Source organism: Salminus brasiliensis, chromosome 7 (assembly GCF_030463535.1).
Source record: "Salminus brasiliensis chromosome 7, fSalBra1.hap2, whole genome shotgun sequence".
In the NCBI taxonomy this organism is placed as follows: Eukaryota; Metazoa; Chordata; class Actinopteri; order Characiformes; family Bryconidae; genus Salminus; species Salminus brasiliensis.
The window spans coordinates 35,936,355-35,956,817 of record NC_132884.1 but is presented as its reverse complement, the minus strand read 5'-3'; the positions used below and the strand labels follow the sequence as shown (position 1 = coordinate 35,956,817).

Below are 20,463 nucleotides of genomic sequence, written 5' to 3'. Positions count from 1 at the left end.
ACATAGATAGAGAAAGAAAGAGGGAAAGAGGGAGAGAGAGAAAGAGAGAGAGACAGAGAGAGAGAGAGAGAGACACTGACTTTCTCAGATGATCCCACAGCTCTGCAGTTGTAATTACAGTTCATTAGCTAAGGGGTAATTAGGCCAGTCAGGGGTGTGGATGAACAATGTGTGTGAGTGTGTGTGTGTGTGAGTGTGTGTGCGTGTGAGCACGAAAGAGACACACGTGTCACGTGAGGTGACTGCAGGGGGTGTCAGAAACATAGAAGCGTTAATTACCCCAGCAGAGCCTAGTGTCATATACACCCACACACACACACACACACTGCAGCTAAGAGGGCAGAACGGCCTTTAGCACCACCGCTTGCTCTCACAGCAACCTCTGACACAGCAGGGCAACCCAGTCAGCGGGTATGTGTGTATGTGTGTCCGCAAGCATCCAATGTGTGTGTGTGTGTGTGTGTGTGCACGAAAGACAGGGAGTGATTAACACTCTCACTTTGGCCAGAACACACAGCTCGGAATGCCTCAGCCTCTCGCCAAAGCCGTGTGTTTGTGTTTGTGTGTGTTTATTATGTAATTTGGAGAGAAACCATGAGCTTACGCATACACTCTATTGACAAAAGTATTGGGACACCTGCTTCTTCACTGTTTCCTCTGAAATCAAGGGTATTAAAAGGGAGTTTATTCTGCTTTTGCTGGAGTAACTGCCTCTACTATCCAGGGAAGGCTTTCTTCTAGATTTTGGAGCCGCATTGCTGTGAGAATTTGATTGCATTCTGCAAACAAGATCTTTAGTAAGGTCAGGATGTTGGCTGATCATCACCTCACCTTAACCTCAGCTCCCCAACTCACCCTAAAAGTACTGGATGAAACACCATCACCATCATCGCAGAGAACACAGTTCTTCCACTGCTCCACAGCTCAAGGCTGGGGGGCTTTATACCCCTCTAGCCCACGCCTGGTGTTAGCATGGTCAGCATGGTGCCGATAGGTTGACGCTTATCTGCTCCAGAGAGGTCTAATTTATTGGCAGTGCTTTTCTATAGGAACTAGACAAGCTGTGAGTGCGTGTGCATTTGCACATCTGTGTCAGCACCTGGTGCAACTTGAAGTAGATGAATGCATTTGTTAGAAGGGGTGTCCACAAACATTTGGACATAGAGTGTTTTGCAGTGTAATTACAACACGTGGTGTTTTTCCCACATCATACAGCTCCAGGTGTCAGTACAGACAAATCGCAATTAGTCTAAGCGAATACTCTAGAAATAGACATGTGTGTGTGTGTGTGTGTGTGCATGAGAACAGACCACAGCTTCTTTGTCCCTGCTACTGTAGAACAGTGTTCCATTGTGTCTCTCCTCAGGTGTCCTCACTATGTCTGACTTTCATAATCTGAGGTTAGCAATGCAGCTCTGAACTACACTGATGTGCAACACCTCTGAAATAAGATGGCTGCCATGAGCAAGTGCTCTTAACAAAAGCCACATGAAATAGTACATATAAGAGAGTGTGTGTGTGAGTGTGTGTGTGCACGCATGCCTGGTTTAAATTTAGTGCCTGAAATGAGAGCAATCCCCCACTGCAATCTCCCTTTCTCTCATTGTATTTGTATGTCTCTTTCTCACTCTCTCTCTCTCTCTCTCTCTCCTTCATAGCTCTATTTCTCTCTCCCACTCTCTCTCTCTCCTTCTATATCTCTTGCTCACTATCTTTCTCTCTGTCTCTCTTTATGTCGTTCTCTTTCTCACTGTCTTACTCTCTATATCTTATTGTATTTCTCTTTATTTCTCTCTCTATATCTCTTGCTCACTGTCTTTCTCTCTGTCTCTCTCACTGTTTTTCTGTATTTCTCTCTCTCACTGTCTTACTCTCTATATCTCTCTTTTTCTCTTCTTGTCTCTCTATATCTCTGGGTGGTCCATTGTAGATGTCTCGTAGATGCTCACCTGACATTCAGCTAACCTTCAACTGAAGGTCTTGCAACTGAACTCTAAACTGAATGTAAAAGACTGTCTATTGAATGTTACCCTAAACCTAACCCTAAACCTAACCCTAAACCTATCCTTATCCCTAAACCTAACCCTAAACCTAACCTTATCCCTAAACCTAACCCTAACCTTAACCCTAAACCTAACCCTAACCCTAAACCTAACCTTAACCCTAACCCTAACCCTAACCCTAACCTTAACCCTAAACCTAACCTTAACCCTAAACCTAACCTAAACAAAAGCAGGATATTTATTAATACCCTTGATTTCAGAAGAAACAATGAATGAGCAGGTGTCCCAATACTTTTGTCTGTATAGTGTATCTATCTCTCTCACAATGCCTTGATGTCTCTCTCTCTGTCTTTCAGCCTCTTTATATCTCTCTCACTATCTCTCTCTATCTCTATGTGTGTCTCTCTCTCTCCCTTCATGACAATTTGACACCTCACTGTGGTCCTGCACTATGACTAATGACATGCCAATCAAAAACCTGATAGAGAGAGACAGCCATTCAAATCCGCTCTGTCCTTCTGTGTGTGTGTGTGTGTGTGTGTGTGTGTGAGTTTAAATGTGCTTCTGAGAAAGGACTGATACAATAACTGGTTGTACCTGAGTAACCACAGGCTTATTCAAGCAAAACAGAAGCTCTCTCTCTCTCTCTCTCTCTCTCTCTCTCTCTCTCTCTCTCTCTCACACACACACACAAACACACACGCACACACACAAACACAAACACACACGCACACACACACGCCGCTCATCTGAGAAGAATGATCATTGTTTCCTTATGGACTAAAGGCTGAAGAAATGAGCCAGAACAGCTGAACCGCCTCTCTAATTAACATGCAAATGTATCCAAACGGAGACACCAGCAGCAGACACCTTCACAAATTACACCCTCTCCCAGTGTGTGTAAGTGTGAGCATGCACCCAGCGCCTGTGTGTGTGTGTGCTTGTGCTTGTGTGTGTGTGTGTGTGTAAGTGTGAGTAATCAAGGCAACCACTGGAGAATCATTCGCCATCATCTGCTGGTCTTAATTACTCCTCAGTGTTTGGATATTGCGCTCTTGCGGCCTCATTCATCGCCCTGTTTCCCCAATTCTGCTCGTACGGAGAGAGCGCGAGAGTGCGCGAGAGTGAGAGAGAGGGGACTAAACAAAGCCCGGAGTTAACTAGGTTTATAAAGTGAGGAGTGATTCAGAGTAACGAGATTCCAAAATCTAATTTCGGGAACGAGCAATTACGCGAAAGTGCTGACACGAGAGCTTCCATAGAGCATTTTTCAGTCACATCTGTCACATGTGGGGAGCGCGACAGGCACTGCACAGGGCAATGGAAGAATCATTCACAAATGCAAACTTGCCATTTGAAGATGCTGAAATGCTGTAATGCTCCATGTGTACTAGGGTGGGGAATTGCTAGAGGCACAATATGACATTCTCACAATGCTCAATCCAATTCAACTTAGATAGAGATAGAGATATACACTATGTGTCCAAATGTTTGTGGACAGTCCTTTCTGATGCCTGTATTAAGTTATGTTAGCGTGCACTCGTTGCTGACACCAGTGTGCATATACACACACACACACACACACACTTATGGCTTGTCTAATTAGTGTAGAGAAGTACTGCCAATAGAATAGGACCCTATGGAGCAGATAAACACAAACCTATTAGCACCATGCTGCCTAATGCCAGGCGTGGGCTAGAGGGGTATAAAGCCTCCCAACATTGAACTGTGGAGCAGTGGAAGAACTGTGTTCTCTGAAGTGATAGTTGGTGCTCCGTCCAATACTTTTCAGATGAGTTATGAGAGGTGGTCATCCACATCCACGCTCTTGTCCCTGAATGCAATCAAATCCTCAGACAGTTACTACAACAAAAGCAGGATAAACTCTTTTTTAATATGTCCCAATATTTGTATTGTCCATACACTGTACTTTACAATCTAATAATATTATATGTATGTATATATATATATATATATATATATATATATATATATATATATATATATATATGTGGGCAAAAGTTTGCGGACACCTGTACATCCAATAAACTCAAGTTAAGCCAAGCCAAGTGGGTTTATTGTCAGTCCTCAGTATACCTCAGCATACATTGACTGGCAAGCTTCTTCAGGCCCATGAGGCAGCACAGACTTCCTTCTAATATTAAGAGCGCTTAACAGAGTTTATACTACTTCTCCTGCAGTAACCGTCTACACTCTCCTGGGAAGGCTTTCCTCTAGAGTTTAGAACATTTAAATCAGTTCTGGATCACAAACTCAAACCCAGCTCATCCCAAAGGTACTAGGCGGCCACTCCAGAGAACACAGTCCCACTGCTTTACTGCTCTACCGGAAAATGCTGGAAGGCTTTATGTCCTCCGTTCAGAGTCCCACTCTACTGGCTGTGCTATCCAGTTCTACTGAGATCGTTCAAGCTGTACGTATGTCAGCAAAAGGTCAGCACTCAATAACAAAAAAAAAGGGTGTCCACAAACTTTTGGACATATAGCGTAGGTGTACAACTGCAGTACAACTGTAGCCTGCAATTGCAACCTGCTAAACAATTTGTCGGCTGCTCTCTACTCCATTCATTACAGGTCAGTTTCTGACCACAAGATTATTATTTGGGTGGTAAACCATTCCCTGCATAGCAGTGGCGCTGACGTGGTGGTGGTAGGGAAGTGTGAGTGGTGCTGGTATGCGTATCAGGCACAGGGGTTTGATGTGTATCAGGCATCATAGTTTGAGATGCTAGTTCATGCTAGTTTGAGAGCAAACCCAAAAATATACAGGCGAGAGCGACTCTGTGGTCAGAAAATTACCACGGATGTAGAGTTATGGGAGCGTCTAACTGTAAACAACAAGGTGTTTCTGATAAAGCGGCCTTTGAGTGGAGTTAGCTCCCATGAGCATTTCAAAAAGACAGTCCAATCCTGAGCTTTGTTTAGTGCTGTATCTTTCGCTACTCTCTCACAGCCAGATGGAGCCTGGCTCTGTTTGTGATTCTCGGCCTCTGTGCTGTGATTTCATCATCAGCCGGTTTTCCATTCGAATGTTTAGGAATTTTTAAACACGTTTTCCCAAAAGTCTGAATAAGAAACCCCAAACTAATCAGTGTTTCCATCAGCTACTGTTTTGCGCTAACTTCTGCAAATGATGTGACATGCTTGCGCTGTAAATCTGGCCAAACCAGAGCCTCCCGCAAACATTCATTAGGTCACTTCAGCTCAGTTTTGACAGCCCTCAGTCAGCATGTTCGTTACTGTAGCGCTAACAGTTCAGAGGCGACAGGCGGAAAGGCCAGCGGGCCATTCAATGAGGGCTGAAGTCGCTGGCCCATTTCATCGCCACCCGCTATACCCCTGGGTGGAAACGTCACCATAGCAAACAGTTGGCCGTGATTGACTGCTACGTCAATGTGCAACAGCAAAATCTGTTTCATGCATTATCCACCTCATTCAAGCGTAAAAACATTAATTTTATATACACTTTATTTCATAAAAAGTGTGTATGGAAACTGCACTATACCATCCCATTATATTTTTGTTAATAAAAAAAAAACAGTTTAGGGCAAACCATTCTCGGAAAATGCTTGGCAATAATTAGAAATATAAATCTATGAAGATGTCAACGTCAGCAAAAAACGCTCTCTAAACCAGAGGTGTCCGAAAGCGATAATGGGAACGATGCAATACAACAGGGGTCACTGATGTTATCAGCAAAGGGTCAGCGTGGCTGCAGATTTTCATTCTGGTCAGGTAGAAGCACACCTGACTCCACTTGTTTAATCAGTTGGTTTCAGTCTTGAAACAATTGATTAGTTATATGAGGTGCTCCTGTCTGAATGGAAGGAAAAACCTCTAGCCATACTGGCCCTGCACAGATAAGACTGTGACCCCTGTCACAGAAGAATCCATTCTGTTCACCTAAAGAATCTTTCAGTGCCAGGTTCCTAAAAGAACCATGTTTGTAAACGGGTCTGTATCGGTTAAAGGTTTCACCAAGAGCGGTTTACCCAACACAAGAACCACTTAGGAGCCTCGAATGTAATTAGTTATGGAATATATAACTACATAAACTACAGGTTTATCATGTTTATATAACTTAACAACTGATGGTGTGGCCTTTTTGCTTTCTCAAGTCAGTAAAAGCAGCTTAGAAAGAAGAGTTTTCCATACAGAAATGTGGCCTTATTCCAGATATCATGGCACAGTCTCTGTAATTTTTTAAATAATGTAGTATGCAAACATATCCAAGACCACATAGAACAAAAGGACGTTTCACGCCTGCATTTTTCTGTGCGGTTGAATCAGACAGAGGTTTGTTTTCACCCTTGATATGATTAGTTTGGTTGGTGTGGCGCAACAGATAACACCACTACCTGCCAGCGAGCTACCACACCATGTGGGAGAGTGGGGTTCGATTCCTGGTCTGGGTGCCTATACTGCACTACACCAATAAGAGTCCTTGGGCAAGACTCTGAACACTACATAGCCCCATCTCTGTAATATGAGTAACCCTGGAAGTCGCTCTGGATAAGAGTGTCAACTAAATGCCATAAATGGGCCGAGACCCTTCAGAGGAGGTGGTCTTGGTCCAGTCCCACACAAACTCTGGAGTGGTTCATATTTGGTAAGAATGTGATCCAACCTCGATCCGAACCAAACATCAGGTGCACTTAATTAGGCTATTCTAGCCATTTCTCTGGGTAAGGATGTTTTGGGGTTGGTTCCGCCTCCACAAAGTGGAAAGAGCAGATTTATGGACGTGCCTTCAACCATAGATGCAGGTTCTGTCCTTTACATATACGATATATGGTGCTCGACAGTCCTTCAATCCTTTTGTGTTGTGTTTATAACACTGTTGCTTACGCAAAACTATGCTCTACCTGAGCATATTACACAACATTATCACTGTGGTTGTTCTATGTATCAGTGGATCCGGTGTCACCCTGGACGTTCTACACAAAGTAAACAAAGATGGCCACCTTTGTTGTTTAATGGGAAATAAGGTAGCTGGGGCCCTAAGTATCAGTATTAAAGGTACAGTAATGTATAAACATCTTTTTTTGTTTCATTTTACCAGATAAATCCGAGGTTTGAGCACTTTTGCATAAAAATGAATTGTGTAAACCCACACAAATACCCTAATACTGCGAATCTCAGGGGGAAAAATATACAAGATGAATGATATGGCTCTTTAAGACTCTTCTTGGAATATACAGCATTGGTTTTCAAAGTATCACATCATTTTTCTAAATTACAGTCTATACAGTCTGTGTGTGTGTGTATGTGTTTGCATGGGTGTATGTTTGAGTGTGTTTGATCTGAAAGCCCGTAAACCTTGTCATCGGCTACCATTAAATCTATTAGAGCAGCATGCATTAGATCCAAAGGACAACAAAGGCACGTCTCTCAAGGCCGATCCCAGCGGACGCAACAAAGAGAGTCTCCTACAAGCAGACTCATCAACCCATTTCATGTACAGTACCTACCAACATAGCAAGGACATGAGAGAAAGAGAGGGAGAGACTCCGTCCTCTTTCCATTTCAATGTGAATGACTCTCGCTCTCAGTACGTGAGGAGAAGCTTAGAACATCAATCCACTTGCGTAGTTGATGCGGATGTGTTTGTGTGGGTAAACACATAGATAGGTATGTGTGTGTGTGTGTATAAGTGCATGTAGAAAAACATGGCTTTTTACCCAACCGTCCACTTCATCCCTCGCTCCATTTATCCCGATGAGTTTTAACTTAATGGCTTCCCTCAATGAAGATGTCAGATCTCATTCCTGTGCGGAGCGCTTTCTATCCCGTATATGATGCTACGAGGCATCGTTCCGAAACCCAGTGTATAATGTAATAAGATAATGCATAAATGTATCTCTAATGAAAACAAAAGCGGACAACTCCGTCACATTACAGTCCCCACTGCTGGCCTGAGAGTGAGAAGCTGCCGATTGGAACCTTTTCGCTGCACGCTCGAAGGTCAAGGTCACCGGTGTTTAACTCCAATAAGGAGAAAGCTTAATCAGATTGAGCTGTGAAGGAGTAAATACAGTGCGGCAGGAGTTCACTGTCTATAACAGCTTCATATTAGTTTCTATTCCAGCAAGCCTGTGATCCTTCTCATTTTAAATGTTTAAACGAGCCTGCTGTGCTACGTGTTTACAGAAAGGGAAGGAATGCTAAACAAAAAAAGGGGATCCTATGCTTTTAAGGGTCCGCGCTGGGTGTCCTGGAGGTTACTTTCAGATATATAGCTCTGATGACCGCATGCTTTATCTTACACTGTAGGAATGACATTGAAATGATATTGTTTAAGGTAATAAAATTTTTTGTTGCTTTAAAGGAACATTTTGGAGAAATTCATCTTACTTACTCCAACTGTAGTTAACCCAGTCAGCCCTCTGGATTTCCTCTAAGAGCATTTTCTCGGTTTTTGCATATCTTCGGAAATTTGCCTTTGTATTTTAGATAATACCCACATGAACAGTCTCTCACTATAATGAGACTCCATGTGACCTATAGCACTGTGTGAAGAAATACTCAGACCCCAAACCTGAAATACTGAAGTCAGATTTTGGAATTTCTTACTATTTCCTGTAAAAACATACCTTTACTCATGTGGACGAAGTTTTTTAGTGCCTGATGGGTTCACCAGAGTCTAAGTGTCACAAAAAGTACAGAAGTAGTTGAATATAGGAATAATATAGTAATTTATAAACAGTAAGAGGCAGAAGACGAGTTTCTGAGTGTACATTGGTCAGTCTCACACAAAACCACAGAAGGACGCACAAATCCAGCAATTATAGATGAGAGGCCGATGATGGACACAGGAATCCACCATTTAGACACTGGATAGCAGTTTTAATAGTGAAAATCTGCAGCTGTCGGTGAAATGTGGTGAAAAATATTGCGATAAATATCATTTTTCATCAGTTTATAATTGGGAAAAATAGGGGGAAAATTTACAAAAGTCTACCCTACTGTGTCAGAAACACTATAAGCAAGATGACTTAGGTAGTTGGTCATGAATTGAGGGCAGGGTGTGATGATTAATGCATGCAGTTTGTCCAGTGCTAATTGGTGGGGTATAAGCCCCCATTACTAGCTCACTACAGTCGCCTTACAGCTTCAGCACAACAGTAAAAATAAACTTTGGAGACCAAACATGCCTGGGCTGATCGAGTAGCCTGGGGTTAAGGTTAAAATTGTGCAAATGAGATATTTTGGGGGTTTTATTATGACCATCTTTTTTTGAGCAACCTTTGCTCTCTCTCTCTCTCTCTCTCTCGCTCCTCTTCATCCCCTCTCTCTCTTTTTCTCCTCATTTCACCAGCACTTCCTTTTTTCAGTCTCCTCCCTTTTCTGCTCTTCTCGCTTTCTCACTCTCACTTACACCCTCCTATTCTCCTTCCCTCTCTCCCCCCCCCCCCCTCTCTCTCTCTCTCACTCCATTTCTCTCTGCGCGCTGTGCCGAGATTTTCTATTACCAGTCTAATTGCACATTCCGTAGTGACAAGAGCTCATTAGGTCTTAATTACACGTGTGTTATTTAGTACAAACATCTCTATTTGGGTTCCCTTTTGCACGGTAATTGTACTGTGGGGACGGCCGTTTGAGATGGGGGGCAGATTGGAGTGCGTTGCGCTGACTAGGGAAGGATGGAAGTAGGTCATGAACAGTAGCAATAAACAAGGAGAGCTGGAATAAAATAATTCTCTCTCTCTCTCACACACACACACACACACACACACACACACATACACGTACACGTTTGCTATGGTGCCAAAGCTAGTGAGATCCAATGCTCATGTAATATTTACAGTACACTAATAGATAGACGGCAGGTTTTTTCTTTTTTTTTCTAAAAGAAAGGGAGAGAGACAGAGAGACAGGGGCATAGAGAGGGAGAGAGAGAAAGAGAGAGAGAGAGAGAGAGAGAGAGAGAGAGAGAGAATGCCTCCACCCCTTTTTTTTTACATTTGAATTTCAGAGAAAGCTGGCAGACTACATTAATATATTTGGGCCTAGTGCATTAGCGTGTGTGTGTATGTGTGTATGTGAGTGTTTACAGGGGTGTGTGTTTCTCTTTCCACAAAGCTCTGAGTGTTTGCAGCGGTGCATATCTGCCTCATCTGGACGAGAAACAAGAGCGAGCAAGTTCAATCAATCTTTCCATTTTTCCCCATCGATCGCTTCCCTCTCTGCTTTTTCCAAATCGTTCTGCGTTCTGTTTTCCTTCCATTCGGCCCAATTACATTCCGTTCCAATTAATAACACAGTGCTGCGCTTAACTCGCTTCCCAATGCCCGATTCGTTCCTGATTTCCGTTGTGTCCGTGCCATATTGAGCTCACTTCCAATTCGTTCCTGATATCCGCTGTAACACACCGGATTTTCCAGGATGTCCATGCTGCGGTTAACTCACTTCCCAATGCCCAATTCGTTCCCAATATCCGCTCTAACGCATCAGATCTTTAAGAATGTCAGTTCCACGTTTACCTTACTTCCGATTCGTTCCCAATGCCCAATTCAATCCCAATGCCCGTTTTATTATATCGGAATTTCACCAATGTGACCTTCTGCTTTATGCATACCTGTTGTCTCGCACTTCTCCAATCTGGCAACCCGTGCACACATATCTCAACTTAAACTTGAACTTGACACATCAGACAACACCGGGTTGCCAGTTGAGTACATATCTTTCCTGCCTTTTCCTTCTTCTCTTTCTTTCCATCTTTTTTCCACCTCAATCAGGATAAAAATAAAGAGCACGAGCTGTAATGACAGTCGCTGCAGCTGCTGTATATTCTCTGAGCAGGCTGAATAATGTCCCGCTGCTGCAGAATCTAATAGGCTCCCCCTTCTCTCTCTCTCTCTCTCTCTCTCTCTCTTAGATATGCAGCCTAGAATGGTGCTTATGAAATATTAATATTATACAAAAATATGGCAACTCCCGACTCACTCCATCTCTCAAAAATCCAACGTAATTGACTATGCAAGCCTTTCCAAATCAGACAGGGGAAGGGAGGCATGTGTGTGAGGGGAAAGGTGGTGCATGCGTGTGTCTGTGTGTGTTTGGGGGGCGAGGGGGAGGAGGGGGGTGGGGGTCCGTGGAGGTAGAGTGGGGGTAGATTTCTACTTGAAACCTGAAGAAAAAGGGTGGGACGTGTCATCTTTCCCCAGCAGAGGGTGAAGAACAAGGGATGTGGGAGCAGTAACGAGAGGAAAGGGTCAGGATGAAAGGGAAAACTGTGATGGTGATGGGTTTGATGGAACCGCAGACAAACGTGAAAACGCGGCAGGCAGAAAAGGGGTGAAAAAAACCAAAGGCATGGTGCCAAACAGACTACTGCCCTCACTATGGTCTACAATCTGCACACACACACATAAACTCCCTGTGGCCACAAAACAACAGGCCCTGCTCGCATTAGATAAGGAATACTGACCACACACACAGACCAAAAGAGAAGCACCTGTAGTCTGCTGGTTAAACTCTTAAACCGAAATGGTTCCCTCACTCTGGGCACGCTGGCCTCCCTCAGGGCAGCCCGGTATCCATCCAACCCTTCAGCACTGCCATCGCAATTAACTGACTGTTCCTTGCACTTATAACTACCGCCTGTTACAACTCTGTAGTATTATTTAATAATAATGATGAACAATAAGATTCATATCTAAAAATATATTAATAATTAACCTTATTGTTTGAACGTTTATAAGTTGAAGTTGCATCTTACGGACAAAAGTATTGGGACACCTACTCATTTATTCGTTTCTTTAAAAGCCAGTGTACTAAAAAGAGTTTATCCTGCTTTTGTTGGAGTAAAGGTATGGACAAGTTTGGGACGGAAAATATGGATGTGATTTTTAATGTAACGGAAGCTTCACGCCAAGTCCGGCGCGTTTTTTTGCCGTAGTTTCATAAATTTCCACTCTTTGTTTTTGTCTGCTCCCTGTCTGCCTTTGCTCTCTTTAATTTCCCTTCTCTTCACGAGTGCTCATTAGCGAGGGGAGCTATAGTTTGCGGTTCTTTGTGGACATGAACAGACTAGGAGGCACCAAGACAAACCTAACAAACAAAAAAAACGGCTGCATAAAGTGGCTGGGAAGATCTCACTGTCATTCCCCAGCCTTTCAGCTCTGCTCCGCCATATATTTTCTTTAACCTCCACCTTTGTACGGTCGCGTGCTGCTGCCCGTCATATACGCTTTTGTGTTTGTTTGGTCTGTAACCATGACAACAAAGCTCTGATTGGTCAGCCTGATTTTAACACATCCGTACAACAACGAAAAAATAGAGCCTGTAAAAGTCTGACTCGGTGTGAAGGGGGCATTACTGACTGTCTGGGCATTACTACTGTCCAGGGAAGAAGGCTTTCTACTACAGGATCTGATGTGCATTCAGCGACAAGCACATTAGTGAGGTCAGGATGCTGGACGATCACCACCCTAACCTCATCCCAAGCTCCCAAACTCATCCCAAAAGCATTAAATGGAGCTTCATCCATCATTCCAGAGAACACAGTTCCGTTGCTCCACAGCTCCACAGCTCTAGCCCTATGGCATCGCTCAAAGAAGCCTTTTCTAGCACCTATATTTTTGAGAGTGCACCTCACCAGAAGAAGAAACTTGACATCTGGTAACAAATAGGTGCCATGTCTGATTAAATACCTACGTAGTTACATTTGCAGTGTCAGCGTCAGTGAAGGTTGTTGACGTCCCAGCTGCGATTCTGCATTCAGTCCTGCTTTCAAACTGCGGTCCAGCTGAGAAAAGCTCTTTTTCCAATTAACCTAAATTTAACCTGCTGTTACCCAACGCTCTGGTCAATACAGGAGGGCAAGAGGAAAAACAAATCATATCTTTTTTACAGAAGATTAAGTTAATGCCTCTTGGAGATAAGCTGGGAATACACAGCTCTAATAGAAGGCTGTATGGTACCGTGCCGGTGGTTACTGCGCCCTGTGCCATTGTACACTATTGTAGTCCACGGCGGGTTATTAGTCTATGGACTTCTATTCGGCCCTGTTTGCCCAGTGGATGCCAGCACTGTGCTGTTGTTTGCATGCGACTACAGCACTTACTGCGCACCATTGTAGCAGCTATCGGCGTAAGCCAAGAGCAGAGTTAAGGGCTTAAGTACATGACCACAAGGGAAAGGGGGAACGTTACACTCACACGTGCAGCTTAACCAAAAGAGAGAGAGAGACAGAGAGAGAGAGAGAGAGAGAGAGAGAAAGAGAGAGAGGGGCAGAACAGTTGCAGATATCAATAATTCAATCAATAATTCATCTTGATCATATCATAAACCTTATACAGTCACAGGACAGCAGGCCTGGGACATTGCTTCTATTCGAAACAGCATCTGACAGGCACGCCCTAACAACTACATGGAATTGGATTTTCATTGATTAGAAATATTTACATGGGGTATAAATTTGACATTAAATTCATAACTGTAAGAAAATGTAATGTGCTGAATTCCCCTGATTAAAATATGTAAGTTATTCCCACATTAACAAAAGCTTTTTTTATTTTTTTTTTTACACATTTTGCTGTTTTTCTTTGTCTAATTTGAAAATGCCAGCTGGTCTTTCAAACATTAGACACTAGGGGTGCATCACAGGCCAATGCCAATATCTGCCAGGTTTCATACACACATCTGCCGATGCTGATATATAAATATTTAATCATTGGCGCGCACAAAAACTGTATTTTTGATGACTTTCACTTTTTGACATAATATGAATCTGATATTTGCTCTTTACATTGTATCTTAATGAAATCCTGATAAAAGGACCAATAGAAATGATCCAAAATGAAAAGTATATATATATATATATATATATATATATATATATATATATATATATATATATATATATATGTGTGTGTGTGTGTGTGTGTGTGTGTATGTGTGTGTATGTGTGTGTCTACCACAAACGTGAATATGGTTCTTTTAATAGTAATTTTATTGGTACATATATATCTTCAGTGTCACGCAGACATCTTATATCTCCAAAATAGTAACTTTACAGATGTCCGTGCATATATATAATATATATTATAATATATAATATATATATGTGTGTGTGTGTGTGTGTGTGTGTGGTCATTGCTGTGAGTGCACCACTAACCAACACAACTAGTCATTACTATCATCATTAAAGCTATTTGGTATCAAATAATAACAATACTACATATACTGTAAAGAACTTGATGAGCGTATCGTGGGCTTTGAGAACATAGCTCTAGTGATCTATACAGTCACTGCTTAATAAAATATTGATCACAAAAGAATCTGTAAGCAAACAAAACTGTGCAGCTAATAAGCTAATATGTAATATGTAAAAAACGAGTGTTTATTGTTTTTAAAGTAGAACTGATATGATTCAGACTGAATGACTTAAAATATTACAAATATTACTTTCCACCAACAAACATCTTTGCCCAATAACAGTAACCAGTAATCCAGAACTGTGCTGATGTTATATGTGATATTTTAATCAAGCCATTCGTTTGGGCAGGTGTGAATACAGTAATCCCACGTAGATACCGACCAAAACAACCAGACAAGACCCATGCTAGAAGGTGCTGTCGGCCCGGTCCCAAATGAACTCTGGAGCGGTTCGTTTGCGGTGAGAATGTGATCTGACCTACCTATCAGATGTACTCCGTAGGTTTGAGCCAGGTGATAATCTGCTATACTGCCCAGATGATTAGCATTATTACTGCCGCAGCTCAACATTTAACTGCACAGAGATATGCAGCACTAGTCCAGAACATAGGACCTCAGTCCTGTGTTCACTGTCCTGCTACCGCCCCAGACAGGTCTGACCAGGTCTGAAGCGCGGAGAAGGTTCTTACGTGGTTCGTTGTGGTGCATATTGGTGCGCTTGCTTTTTTGTCTGTATGAAAACTAGCCGAACCAAGAGGAAAACGCCCCTTAGTGCAAGAACAAGGGCTTTTTATGTGCCTGAATTGAAAATATAGACTATGAAATTAAGCAAAGCAGCAAAACGGCAGTTCGGCTCATTGTATGTGATGTAGTTTTGCAGAGCAGAACCCTGCAGCTCTTCTGTTTGAGATTATTTCTGTTGTTCTGATGTTGAGCTAACGTCAGTGCACTGCATTACTGACTGCACTGCAGGCCGGTGAAACGTGAGATTATACTCCAGCAGCCCTAATCCCACTGCCTGTTCTCTTTGGGCTTGGGATTGGAAGCCATGGCTGTGTGTGTGTGTGTGTGTGTGTGTGTGTGTGTGAGTTTGTGTCCGTGAGCTGCTGGACCTGGCGCCTAATTTACCTTGCGATAAGGCCACTGTGGAGTTGCTATAGCAATGGCGTGAAGCTGTAAGTTGTGCCCTTTACCAAAAAAAAAAAAAAAAAAAGAGAAAAACAGAGACAGAAAAAATGGGGGAAGAGAATAAAAAGGAAGAGAAAAGCCGGTTTCTGAGAAATAAAATCCTGAACTAAACTCTAAGCCTGCGAATGAGTGCGTGCATGTGTGTATGAGTACGTGTGTGTGTGTGTGTGTATATGTGTGTAAGCACATTTTGCAAGGTTCGTGTAGTATGTGTGTACAGTACAGTGTGTGTGTATAAGTGTATGTATGTGCAGACGCATGAGCATGCTTCTGCACGGGCTTGTGTGTGCGTGTGTGTGTGTGTGCAGGGGGGGGGGTATTTTTTTTGGCAGCACAGCGGATGTTCAGCTGAACCCATTTTTAACTGAACCCTGTGTGGAGTGATATAGAGATACTGAACAAAGACCTTAAACCCTCACCCCCCTTCCTCAACCCCCCCTCACTCCACCACAACACCTGACATGAGTGGGGGTGGGGGTTGAGAGGTTTGGGGTGAGGGGGGGGGAGCGGAAAAAAAGAAAAAAGTAAAAAGAAGAAGAAAAAAAAAACGACACATTTCCTTTAAAAGCTGCTTAAGTGGTTGCTCTGTGCTAAAACCATGCAGTCGCTTTGGTTAGACTTCTTAAAAGGAGGGAAGAGGAGATGTTTGATAAAAGGGAGATAATTTCAAAAGGTATTCATATGGAAATGGGCGCGCATCCGGAAACCGAGCAGAAGCAAAATAAATCGAAAAGTTGTTTTTTTTTTCTGCCTCTCTTTCTTTATTTAGATTGTTCCTCTTAGGCTGAGATGAAGCGATGAAAGTATATTTAAAATATATATCAGAGAGAAAATGATATGTGCAAGAAAACGAATAAAAATATTAATATATTAATCGATTAATGTATCATCATTACTATTATCATTATATAACTATTACTACTGCTAAGCATTTCACTGATAACATCAGGGCAATGGATTTACAGCCATTTATATCATTCGTTTATATCATTATATCATACATATGGATATGCAGTATTCATACCAGTACAAGCACAGAATTATGATTACAGATTTATTTCTTTAGTACTTTCTTAAAACGTATTATTCTTATTCTATTTATTATATATATTATATATTTTTGTTTTCTCTATCAGTGCAATACTTCAGTCTGTGTGTCAGTCTGTACTTGTGTTGCTTACACAAATTCCTTGTTTGTGTAAAATACTGATTCTGATCCATGTGAAATAAGTGGGACACCCCATTAAACCCTAGAAATATGCTTTTGAACACATTTCAATAAATGGATATTTGAAATTCATGTGATCAATACCCACAGGTGAAATACTAAACTAACTAACACACAGCTGGAGTAATTACAATTATAACTGTAATTAATAGAAATGCCAGCAAGAGAAAATTAAACCTGTTAGGATTCATTCTGATGGCAGATGCTGTACTTTGACATAGTCGTGTACCGATCAGGTTATCCTGCCCCCGATCCGATCCGTGTCTCCTAATACTGAGCAGTAGCCGATACCAATCCGATCTGATCTCTGTGTTTGTATAAATAATCCAGCCCCACAGTTTAGATCAGATGAGCTGCTGCTTAATTGGTTCAGTAAAATCCCTTTATTTTTAGTAGCAGTTTCTATAATCAGACATTCTGGACTGACTGATTTAGTTTTTTAAATGACTGTTTTATAGTGTTTAATATCTTATAATCCAGTCTGACTGTCCTCCTGACCAATCAGCTCTCCGCTCCTTTACAACACTGCAGTCTAATCACTTCCTGTGTGTGTAGTGGACTGATATCTGTGGTTGTTGGTATACTGGTGTGTAATAACTGGTTTATAGCGGGTGAATGTGTTTCTATAGCATGTGTGGGTGTTAGCATTAGCGTTAGCCTCCACTCGGTTCTGTTAACCTCCACTGTGCTCTTCAGTGCTGGTTTAAAACAGAGAAAGGTGAGCGGTTCTCCCGCTGGTTAAACAGAGCGGGTCAGTGAGAGTTTTATAAAGGGTCAGATATTATGGTCCGTTTTCATGTTCCACTGTAAAATAGCAAAAATAGCAATAATAATAATAATAATAATAATAATAATAACAGAGGTTTAAATAAGACCTGGAATCTTCTCCAGAATCCTCTCTATTCATTTTCTAATCATCTGCAGAGTTTTGACATTCTCAGCAGTCATAAATGTGGGGTGTTCTAACTTATACCTCACAAGAAGACTTTTTCTATTAAATTTAAATTTTACAAATGATAATAAAATGCATTTCTTTAGTTTTATGTGTTTAGTTCTTAGTTATTGATCACATTCAAATTCCATATATTTAAATATGCTAAAAAGGCAAAGGGTTTCATTGGAAATTAACATTTTCAGACTGTACATGGGGTTAAGATGGTGTTACACCATTTATACGTCATTCATAAGTGGTTTTGACCAGAGGAGGATGGATCCCCCCTTGTGAAGCATGTCTTGGTTCCTCCCAAAGAGTTTTATTAGCTATGTTTTTTTTTCTGTAAAGCTGCTTTGCCACAACATCAGGTTGTAAAAAGTGCTATACAAATGCAGTTCACTTGACTAATAATAATAATAATAATAATAAGAAACAGATTATTCCAATACATAGCTCCCAGCCTAGGCTTTTCAGTTCTCTCTCAATGTCTCTCACCCTATCTCTCCTGACACTGCGCTCATTGGGATGATTTGTGTAGGACGGTCCTGCAGAATTGCACTTACAGTATTGGCTGCAGAGATAACGTACGAGAGCTAGCACTAGCACCGGGCAGTGTGTTGGTAGGAAACGCTCCGTTAGCACTCTGCCGGTGATAAATGATTTAAGAAGGCGCCTTCTGAAACATCAATACCATCTCTTTTATAATTAAAAAAAGAAGAGAGAGAGGGAGAGAGGGAGAGGGAGAGAGAAAGAGAGAGAGAGGGAGAGAGAGGCAGAGAGCCCACCCACGACGTTGCAGAGCGCTGAAAAGATAATTCAGAAAGCTGCGATAGTTACGGAGAAGACTTTGTAAAAGGAATTCTTTATTCCATTGTCTCCGGGCTCCTATACGTAGCGCATGCAGATAAATGCACTGCGGAGAAGAAAAAGAGGTCTAGGTTAAAATCTTGATAATTTTTATTTAATGAGGGACTTTTTTTTTTGCTATTCATTAAGTGAGTCTTGTCTTTCGTTAAGGGGAAGGAAGGCAAATGAAAAAGTAAACTTTTTTAACTCCTATAGCTGAATGTCAAACAATGTCACTCTAGTGATGAGTCATTTGTGTGAGTGTGTGTGTGTGTGTGAGAGAGAGTAAGTGCTGTGGGTGAAAAATGCTTCGTAAGGACTTTTTATCCCCCAGGTGGAGAAAAAAGTAAAAAAAAAAAAAAAAAAACACAGCATAAGGGAGTGTTTGCACTTGCTATATGTGCTTTTAATGTGTGTGAGTGTAAGTGTGTGTGTGTAGGTGGGTGTACGCTGTGTTTGTTGCGTTGTCGCTCACACACAAAATGGAGGCATGGAAGCTATAGAGCTACAGATTGCGCCAAAATGGCTCCAGAAATTCAAGCAAAGAAAAGCTCTGAGGTTCCACAAGCCGGCGAGAGCTGAGGAGCTTCGGCGCTTTGTTGACTCCTCTTTTCTGAGAGCGCTGAATGTTTTGTGGTTTGTGATGAAGCACAAACTGTAGTTCAGTTCAGGTCACGCTCACATGAGTGGTGATCATCCTGCGTAGTGATGTATATATAAATATATAAATATATATAAAAAAAAGACAATCATTTCTCTGCTCAGCCGACGGCAGCAAGCAAATAAGGGTCTTCACCATGCAAGCTCTTTCCTGTGTCTCACCACATCGCATTCACACCATATCACCTACAACAAAGGCACTCAGTGCTAGAACTGGAGGAGCGCTGCACTGCTGTGCTCTTCCTACTGGTGAGTTTTGCTGGTCCAGGGAAAGTTTGAGGGGGTTTAATACAAGGATGTTGCTCTGGAGGGATGGATTGGGGGTTTTGGAAGTAAAGGGGGAACCTTCACATGACCCATATGAGCTTAACACCAGTCTGTGTGCTCTCTGAAAACGATGTGGATTGGATTTGGGAGGCCATCGACAACTGGTAAATGCCAAAATACCAGTTGTTGATGAAACACCTAGATACAGCTCATAGCTATGACTTTTCCAACTTTAATTAAAAGACAAAGGAAATGTGTCTTTTCTGTCAGGCAAAAATCAAATCACCATTTTCATCATTTTCTTTTACCAATTTAGGAGGAAAAAATGATAACATTTAACAACATTTAAATAAAATACAATAAAATATAAAATATCTGATTATTATCACCACAACTGGTTTGGAATTTACTCAGCCAGGTTCAGGGCCCAGCCATGAGACAGGGTTTGCTATTCTATAGGACCCATGTAACTTGCTAAATATGTTAGATATGACAGAAATGTAATTTATAGAGTGAAATTCTTAATTTAACATTCTGTTATATATCATTTAACATGATCTAGTTTCTATATCATGTTGAGTTTCTATTCAGAAACACATAATATCAAAGCTAACCCATCCAACCCATCATCCTTCACATGTTCTAAATAACTATCCTTAAAAATAATAACTGTCTAACTGTCTGTATTTTGGGGAAATTAGTTGGTTTTCATTAAATTAAACAAATAGTTGCAAGTGTTCTGTAAAGCTGGAGCAACCTCGCAGCAGATGCTGCAGAAAAAATGCACTCCATATGGACAAAAGTATTGGGACACCTGCTAACTCTATTTCAATTAAGGGTACTAATAAAGAGTTCATCCTGCTTTTGTTGGACTAACAGTCTCTACTGTCCCGGGAAGAAGGCTTTCTACTAGATTTTTACTAGCAATGCTGTAAGGATTTGATTGCATTCAGCAAAAAGAGCAAGAATTAGCGAGGTCAGGATGTTGGATGATCACCACCCCACCACATCCCCAATTTCCTAGCTCATCCCAATAGTACTGGATGGAGCACCATTACCATCATTCCAAAGAACAGAGTTCCACTGCTGCACAGCTCAAGGCTAAGGGGGCTTTATACCCCTCTAGCCCACACCTGGCATTAGGTATGGTGCCTA

At 41.8% G+C, this 20,463-nt stretch overlaps 1 protein-coding gene across 4 annotated transcripts in view; it reads right to left on the bottom strand.

Moving 5' to 3' along the window:
- tox2 (TOX high mobility group box family member 2) overlaps nt 1-20,463 on the bottom strand; it is a 162,852-nt gene that overhangs the window by 80,997 nt on the left and 61,392 nt on the right. The window lies entirely within an intron of this gene.